Raw genomic sequence first — 10,049 nt, 5'->3', positions numbered from 1 at the left:
TATATATATATATATATATATATATATATATATATATATATATATATATATATATATATATATATATATATATATATATATATATATATATATATATATATATATATATATATATATATATATATATATATATAAAAGTCAGTGAATTGTTTAACATTGTCAAAATTACATAATAACTTTAAATGTTTGATATAAATATCGCAAACTATTCCCAAAATATGAAAACATAAAAATGACCAATAAATTTTGTATCCATTATCTTAACCTGCTCAAACTAATCAAGTTTTAAAACATAATAGTTCCACAAAAAATCATATGTCATAGGAAGGACTCTCATAATTTTCTTCATGTGTATTACTTATATCTAATGATCTTATCATGTCACAAGGCGATGAAGGTTCACTTGTTGCTTCAAAAGCCTACGACAAATAAAATAATTGTTATATTACAACTAATATTACTCAAAATAGAATCCAAACTAGTTGTTAATGTTAGTTTTTATAATATAATTCCAACACAACAAGCCTATAATTACTCCAAACAAAATTGTATCAATTGAATATAATTATTCCAATACATCTTTATTCCAACACATTGATTATGTAATTGTATCAATGTGACATAATTTCATAACACAAATTCACAATCTTGTTGAGTGAGAATACGAAATCCATATTAAAAACATATTATATATCTGTAGATAGATAAATAGACATACAATTTTTTTCACAAGATATGCATTTACATGTAAATGAGATATATACAAAAGGTTGGTTAGATGTATTATTAAAAAAGATCATAGTTATATGTGTCTCAATCACTATATCCATATATATCATGGTTGACTTGAAATGTTTTCTAAAAAAAATAACAGAAACACATATCAACAAAGGCATAAATTTCTTTTACAAAATGAAACACTTTATTAAATTATAGCTCTATTAACCCTTTCTTTGATTTCTCTCTTTCTGTGTAGTATTGAGATATTCTCCGTATAATGCATGTTCTTTACAAAGGCTTCAACATGTATGTTTATTCCACACGCCACTAAAAAGGAGATTGTCATGTTTTCTACAATAAGAGGAACTAACCTAATTTTTCTTCAAGATATTCAATGTAACATATCGACATGTGAGTAAATGGGGAAGTTCATGGAATCGTGGCAGTTTCCTCCTGGTTGAGGGCTGATGTGTCATGGCTTCTCCTATAGCGGTCGCTATGCAGAACGCCACGAGTACAATATTTGTCGAAAACCCTAATTTTTTGGTCTTTTTGCTTCGTTTCTTCTACAAAGGTCCTGAAAGAGCTAAATACCTGAAAACAACACAAAACAAAGCATAACACAAGCAAAATGATAATAAAGACCTAATAAACATGTGCATCCTGACCAGGGCGGTGACGGTGCCGGTGATCAACCATAGTTCTCTCTCTTTCAGGTTACTCCTACCCTATCTCATATCGAAATATTGAGGACAATGTTCGGTTTAAGTGTGGGAGGAGATTTTTATCGCTTTCCTTTATTTTTAGTATGTTTTGTGTGTTTTATTTCTTTGCTTTTCTTTCAATAAAATAACATGTGTTTGACGAGTCATCTGTGTGGTGTATCTGTACTTCTCCCATTTCTTTAGCCTTACCAAAAAAATTGTGAGCAAAGAAAATAGTGTATTTTGAATATTCAGGCTATAAGACAGGTTTATGACAGGATGTAAAAGATTTGGGAAAACTTTTTTTAAAAATCGATATCGTCTTGACACCGTAGGCTTCATGATTATAAGAGTCGATCCCGACACCCCATATGATGTGGCTCTAATTTTTGTTCCAAATAAGTCCTTAAGTAGTTTATCCTTACAGTCGGCTCCGACTTAAGCATGCTCTACGTAGGGGACCGATGAAAATAAGTGAATGATCATAAAAATTTCTGCTTTGTTCTCTAGTTGTATGAAATTCCGGGCTAGGTGACTCTCACACGGTCATTTAACCCAGCAAAATAAAGAGGTTTACGAAACATGCAGAAAAATAAAAAAATATATAATAATATGCCCAATGTTGGTTGGTTCAGAGGTTTTTGGTGCTGAACTTGGTAGGGTGGATTATGATCCAATCTCCCACAACTACAATTGGGTTAAATAAAGGGGCTACACCAACACATGTACCAGAGCCCCATGCTTAAGATCATAATCACTAATCGGTCACCTTACTATGAGTATGTACGGATAACGGGCTTAATGTGATTGCACCTGAATGAAAAAAGGACTTGAAAAAGATGAAAAAAAGGCCTAGGTATGGTGGGGTGATATGGATTGATTTGTATAGGAACGAAGCCTATGACCGCATTTGCAGAAAGTGTCATTACAAGATCCTTAGTTCAATTCATTAGTACCCATCGATACATTCCTTGAATGAACTTATAAGCCTTTTTAGCCTTGAATTAACTCTGGTTGATACTGTTTTCTTGCATGAGCTATAAAGAGTTTTGCTTGAGGACAAACAAAGGTTTAAGTGTGGGAGAATTTGATAACACTGAATCACACCGCGTATTTGACTCGGATTGCACATGTTTATTAGGTCTTTTATTATCATTTTTCTTGTGTTATGCTTTCTTTTGTGTTATTTTCAGGTATTTAGCTCTTTCAGGATCTTTGTAGAAGAAACGAAGCAAAAAGACCAAAAAATTAGGGTTTTCGACAAATATTGTACTCGTGGCGTTCTGCATGGCGGCTATAAGAGAAGCCATGAAACATCAACCCTCAACCAGGACAAAAATGCCACGATTCCATGAACTTCCCCATTTACTCACATGGTGGGCGCCATGGAGGGGTGGTGGACGCCACCTTTGAATTCCACATTCCCCCTAAAGAGCAGTTGAAGGGCATCCTGGTCTTTGCATGCTATTGAGTTCCTCTATAAATAGGTCGTTCTAGTTCACTTCCAAAGGATCCAACTTAGTTTATAACACTAAGACTATAATATCATCTGTAAAAGCGGTAATCCGTCACATCGAGGGGTTATCGCACCTTAGTGTAATTGAGTTGGAGCACTTTGATTTTGCCGTCATCTTTATTTTCAAAGTCAAAGGTTCATTTACTTCCTTGTACCAGATTTAAAGCCTCTGTTTGGAGCAAGTTCTAATTTAATCGCCTTTTTATTTTACTTGACATGCCTTACTTTATTTAATTTCTTGTCATGCTTTACTTTATTTAATTTCCTGCCATTGTCTTTACTTTTTTTAATTTCCTGCCATTGTCTTTACTTTATTTAATTTTCTCGTCATTATCTTTATTGCTCATTTTAATTGTTTTACACGCTTTACTTGTTCTTCACTGTAGCACCTCAAATTTGCACCCTCCTTGTGTACATACATTTTCATATTAGGTCATTAGCATAACATGGTCCATTGCATAACATTGCATTGTCCATTTGCCCGTGTGCAAGCCCACTGACAAATTAGGTCAAACCGGTCAGGAGAATCAGTCAAACAAGCAAGCAGGTGCTATTTTCATTGAGACAAAGCCCTATGGTTGATTTATCAAGTTCATATGGTCTAAGGATCATTGTGAAGTGATTTGGACAAAGATTGGATGATCAAAGCTCAACAGTCAAGCTAAATTTCTTCAGAAACCCTAGAAAGTCAACTGTGGTCAACTATGGTCAACTGTGCCTGATTTTATGGATTTGAAGGTGTGAGATGGTTTGAAAGGCCTCATTCATGTCCATATAAGTCCCATTTGACATATCAAAGACCAAGGTTGAAGAATTGGAGGTCAGATCAGAAGTTTCCAAAAATGGCAGGTGACCTGTAATTTCAGCTGCCCAAAATGGAAAGTTTTTCTCCCCAAAATTACTTCATCATACAAGCTTCAAATGGAATTTTGTCCAACGTGAAAGTTGAAGATCTTGATCTCACCATTCCAAAAAGTCCAAGAACTTGAAATTCCCATGTGTGGTTAGCAAGATATGGTCCAATCATTTTCAGAAAATGCCCGAAATCAAAGTGGCATAACTTTCACATGGAGTGGCCAAATTGGATGGTTTTTCTTTGAGCAAATCACATTTAATGTGTACTTTCATAATCCATCATCACATTTTGCCAAAAGCATTCACACAAAAAGGCCATTTTTCAAGTGCACTAATTAAAATCCAAGGGCAAAATGGTCCAATTTGAGAAATACTTGGAATTTTGGCATGAGGCTTTTTGCAACACTTTCTAAATGTCATTTGTGACCTGTTGGAACCAAGTTTGGACAGAAAAACCAGCTGCATTAACCAAGGGCATTTTGGCCAAAGTGGTGAAATTGCACATTACACTAATCATCCTAATTTGCTTAATTTGGATTAATTTTTGATTAAGCCTTGGTATATAAGGCTAATTGTAACTGTAATCACGGGGCACTAATCATTTTTTCAGATCCAAGCCAAAACCTCACAAAATTCTCTCGCTTTTTCACAATTTCACATACACTATTTTTTCTCCATTTCATCAAAATTCACCATTGTTCTTGCAATTTCTTGGTCAATTCTTCATCTGCAGGTGTAGTAGGAGTTCTGTTCGTGGTAATTGAAGCAAGAACCGTGCAAATTCCAACTGTTGCAACCTTGAAGCTTCAATGGCGGTTTGATATTTCTTCTTCTTCGATCACTGTTGAGCTGAACAATCACTTGTATTCACCTTCCTACGCATCCTAGACATTCTGTTTTGGCAATTGGAGGTTCGAAACGCACAAGAACACGAGCTGCATAATCACGAGGTAAATTTTCGAAATCTTCGATTCTTGAAATCAGCATGTGGTTTAGATAGATCTTGCGACATAGAATAAACTGCAATTTGAATCGCGCGATTCCGTTAAGTATGGAGCTAGATATGTTGATCTGAATATTTGTGTGTGAAACTTCTTTCGGTTAGATCTTTTTGCACGATAATCTTTAGGAAATTTCGTTTGCATATTGTTAATCTACACTGAAAGACGAAGACAACGGTATATCACTTGTGCAATTTCGTGAAAAAAAGTTCGAAACCGCAGCTGGTGTTGATGAGCGAAGAACACGCGATGAAGGTGAAAGGAATCTGGAAAATTTCACGTTTCAATCCGTCATGTTCGCTTGGCAATTCAAAATTCTGTTTCCCTCCATGAAGAACCAATAGCGCGCTGCCACCGAATTAATGAACTTGGCCATGGTTGAAGTATTTACGAAACTGCCATTAACTTATTAATTAATTCGTATAACCTTAAATAAATATCTCAATAAATATTACAAAACTTAAAAAATTCACATAAAATTCAATATTAGTCCAAATTAGGTGGGATTTTTTTTGTTAGTTTCCAAATTTTGTCTACCTTTTTTAGGCATAGTAGTGTAAGTTGTGCCTGGTAAATTTTTTGAATGGTATATTGATATTTGACATGTGTGACATAATTGTATGTTTTGCCATTTTAATCACCAAATACTCATACATTATCCAAAATTAATGAAATTTCATATGGTGATTCTTGACACATTCCTGGAGATTTTCATGTATCATTTGTAATTTTTGGATCTCTGGATTTGTAGATATGATTTTTTCTTTTTGAGTGTGACAATATGTGTCACACTATGATATGCTGAGTTCATGAATTAATTTACCATGCTTCCCTTAGGCCTATGGCTCTGATTTTTTGCATGAGATACAATATGTATGTTAACTTTCAACATGATTTTTTGTGGATTTAATTGGTCCATTTTCTAATTGATTTGGATTTTTGATTGCTGTTTAGCATCTTTGGGTTGTTTCTTGTGTAACAAACTTTACATGTGTTGTTGAATGCTCATACTATATCATATGAATGTGAAATTTGATGGAGTGATTCATAACATGTTTAGGTGTAGTTTGGCTTTGGTCCCATTAATTTGTTAATTGTTTTCACTGTTTGGCATGTGATTGAAGTTAATGCTCATTTTGTTACCATGTGTTGACTTGTTTGGATGTCTGCTGACTTTTTGATTTTCATTGACCTACTTCCTGTTGTCCAAATGGCATGAAAATTGATATGTAGTTCATTGGATGTGTCCTGTTTATGCTGGAATTTTTGTGGAATTTATTGAGCTGTTTAGGTATTTGTTTGAGTGATATCATTCTGTTTGCTCCTATATGACTCATAATTGCCTAGCTTGATCTAATTTGTGCATGAAATTAATTTGGTGTATGGTTTAGGCATGAGACCAATGGGATTCTCTTTGTATGTGATTAATGTTGATGTTGATCATGTTGCACTTGCTGTTTTGACTTTTTTCCTTCTTTTTGACCCTAGGCTTGTCCTAGTGGTCTTGTATCTCATATTTGAATGTGATTTTCAGGTTAAGAGGCAAAATACCTTAAGGAGGTGGATTCACTTTTGATTGAGATATCATTTGACATTGTACACTAACTTGTTTGGTTTTGTAGGATGTTTGGCTTTTGAGTTGCTTGCACTTTGGTGCATTGGATTGTGTTTGTCTGTTTATAGCTAATTGTGAACCATTTGCTGTTTAGTTCTGTGATTGGTATACTGATGATATTTGATTGATTTCAGGTACATTAGTTGCTAATATTTCTTTGCTTTGCTTGATAAGCAATTTGCACTGAGGTATAACATTCTTGTCTCCATGTAGTCTGGAAGACCTGGCCTGTTACTTGGCCAGGCACCTGTCTGAAGTCCTCCTTAAGAGGCGATGTTTGTGCTTGTTTACATTTGTGCCAAGCAGGTGAAGACCTCTATGAGGAAATTGGCGGATCATAGGGATATGCAATCTATCCCCCGCTATTCTGTTGAGTCGTCCCTCTGCTCACACCACTGTGTTGATGCATGGGGACACAAACCCAAGATCTTGTACAATGTACAGTTGTGTCAGAGTCTTGAGTGTAGAAGGGTTCCCACATTCTGGACCCACGCTCCTTTGTCTGAAGCTCTCCCTGACCAGGGATAAGAGCTGTGAAGTCTTATCTTCACTCTCCTTTCATCAGCTTCACCTTAGCCCCTCAATGGCAAGGTTAAGAGCAAAACCTCACCTGTACAGTTGGCTTGCCTTTGCAGCCTTACCCCTTTGTTTGAGCCTCACTTGTGTGCATATAGTGTGTGCTGTTTGTGATTGATTTGCTATTGCTTGTGAATAGGATAGGCTGGCTCCCTGTGCCAGTTAGCTAGAAACCTTGACTTAGGGACAATCTCGCATGATAACAGCTAGGCTCGAGTCGTAGTCTCCCTAGTTGTGTTTCCCTCTGTCATCTGGTTAGGCTAGTCCCGTGTCCCTCCGTAGGGGAACTACGTCGCCCTGATCCTCATACCAGATGAGGTACGTAGGCAGGAGATGAGCAGATCTCTCCGGGCGCCTGTGTCTTTGTTTTGTGTTGTTGTGTGCTTGGAAGCTGATGTAAGTCCATCGAGTGGCGTTCGGGTTCCAGTGCGTGTGTTTTGGTTCGGATGCTGATGTAAGCCCAGTGATTGGCATTCAGGCTCCATGTTTGCCTTCTTGTGTGTGTTTTGGTTCGGATGCTGATGTAAGCCCAGTGATTGGCATTCAGGCTCCATGTTTGCCTTCTTGTGTGTGTTTTGGTTCGGATGCTGATGTAAGTCCAGTGATTGGCATTCAGGCTCCACGTTTGCCTTTGCCTGTGTTTGTTTGTGTGCGTGTTAGCCGAGCTACGGATGCTCTGATTCTCCTTCGTCCAAAGGAGATACGTATGCATAGGATGCAATATCCTAGCGAGCATGTGTCGTTTCCCCAGTCCGAACTACTTAGACTCTGATGTCTATGTTTGATAGACTAAGTAGGCCCAGGATGCGATATCCTGCCGAGTCATTCTTGTTTTCCTGTGTCTCATTCAGCCGGTATTTGTATGTGTGTGAGCAGTGTTTTAGCAACCATTTCCATTCCTATTGTGCGTGGATCCCGTCGAGTACGACGGATGCGTAGGGGTGCTAATACCTTCCCTTCGCATAACCGACTCCCGATCCCATTCTCTTTGGTCGCGAGACCATGTCTTCTCCAGGTTTACTCTGAGCGTTTCCTTTCCCTCTTTTGGGATAAATAACGCACGGTGGCGGCTTTGTTGTCTTGTTTTCCCGCCGGTTTTTTCGCGTAATGCGACATTCACGCCTTACATTCTAAACTCCTTTTCATCATGTTCAATATCGTTGTATTTGTTTGTATTACCATGTCTTGCTAAATCTTTCAAAGGTTAAAATGTAAGGATCGCGGTTAAAGAGATGTTTCACATATTGCATCTGTAGCAATGCTTTAAGGGCTGTTTTGATTTTTAATTCGAGTTTTCTGAAACAAACTTGGTTAATTTTAACTACTCAAGGAGTGCGAAAGCACCCTGGCTTAGTTAACTAGGAATTTTTATCACTTTAAGGAAAAACGATTTTTGAAACTGTTTTTGGACGCGTTGATAGATTTAAAATCAAGAAACTCCTTGGGTAAACTTTCCGAATCAAAATCACTTTTCAACTAAGCTTACGAGTCTTATTTCTTAAAAATAGGTTTACTACTTTAGCGTTTTGCGCACCTTTTATAAGTGACAATAAAAGGCCTTAATTTAAGGGTAAACTCGGTTCTGAATACGCGAAAGCGACAGTTCCAGTTAAATGGATTCTTTTCAAGAGTAGAAAATATTGCCCCATAAGTAATTCTATTTAGACAATCAAAGCATGATTTAACTGATGTGAAATACATTCAAGCCTATCTTTATCTGCACTGTATTTATCATTTTCTTTATTTACTGTTATTTTGCGACATCAATATCTCATTTGTAACGCCTTAGATAAACATCGTAACAATAGTAATCGATAGATTGACGATTTGGTCTCTGTGGGATCGATAATCTTTTAGATTACTCTGACGCGATTCGTGCACTTGCAAATATATCGATCAAGTTTTTGGCGCCGTTGTCGGGGACCAATTTCGTCAAATTTCGTACCCTGTTGTTACACCGTCTAGACTAAGGTATTATTAGCCAGTAAATGCGAAGAACCCGTAGTACCGGAAATTTAGTAGATCCTTTAGCGGAACCCGAACGTTACACTCGTACACGCCTCTTACTCATCCAAATTAAGAAAGCTATGATCAAGAATCGCGACCGGAGACCTCTTAAGGAATTTTCCCAACCCTCTGACGAGGAACCTAGTTCTAGTATAGTAAACCCCCTTATTCCTGCCAACAATTTCGAACTAAAACCATATTTAGTGCAATTAGTGCAACATAACCAATTCGCGGGTCTCGCTACTGAGAACCCAAATCAACATTTAAAAGTATTTATCCAATTGGATGACACCTTTAAATCCAACGATGCTTCACCTAATGCAATTCGTTTAAGATTATTTCCTTTCTCCCTCAGGGATAGAGCACGTTCGTGGTTAGATTCACTTCCAACTAACTCAATAACTACCTGGGAAGACCTTAGGAGAGTATTCCTTGCTAGATATTTTCCCCCTAGTAAGACTGCTGTTCTTCGAAACCAAATAACTAGATTTACTCAAAACCAAGGAGAATCACTTTTTGAAGCTTGGGAGAGATACAAGGAGCTGTTAAGAGCCTGTCCACACCATGGCCTAGAACAATGGTTGATCGTTCATACCTTCTACAATGGACTCCATTATAACACAAAGATGAGCATCGACACTACCGCTGGTGGCGCATTGATGAACAAACCTTACCGTGAGGCTTGTGACCTAATTGAGGATATGGCCCAAAACCATTGCCAATGGGGAACTGAACGAGCATTAGTAGAGAAAAAGGAGACCCAATGTGGAATACATGAGATAAGTTCTATTGAGATGATGCAAGCGAAAATGGACGCTTTAGCCCTTAAGGTCGAACATATTTCTACAAACTCTAACACCGCAACGGTAGTCCACACAGAGTGTGAACTTTGTGGATCTAAAGGACACGAATCGGCAGAATGTAACCTTTTGAGCAACCTGAACACCGACCAAGTGAATTACGCCCAAGGTAACCCATTTTCAAACACTTACAACCCTGGATGGAAGAATCGCCCGAATTTTTCCTATAAAAACCAGAACCCTATCCAAAATTGT

At 37.2% G+C, this 10,049-nt stretch overlaps 1 non-coding gene across 1 annotated transcript; it reads right to left on the bottom strand.

The window, feature by feature from the left end:
• Positions 1 to 9,458: 9,458 nt before the first annotated feature.
• On the bottom strand, positions 9,459 to 9,565 carry LOC127117076 (small nucleolar RNA R71). Its single transcript, XR_007801837.1, has one exon. It is a non-coding gene; the product is annotated as a small nucleolar RNA R71 (small nucleolar RNA).
• Between the last annotated feature and the right edge of the window lie 484 nt (positions 9,566 to 10,049).

Source organism: Lathyrus oleraceus, chromosome 1 (assembly GCF_024323335.1).
Source record: "Lathyrus oleraceus cultivar Zhongwan6 chromosome 1, CAAS_Psat_ZW6_1.0, whole genome shotgun sequence".
NCBI lineage: Eukaryota > Viridiplantae > Streptophyta > Magnoliopsida > Fabales > Fabaceae > Lathyrus > Lathyrus oleraceus.
This window is presented reverse-complemented; position numbering and strand designations above follow the sequence as displayed.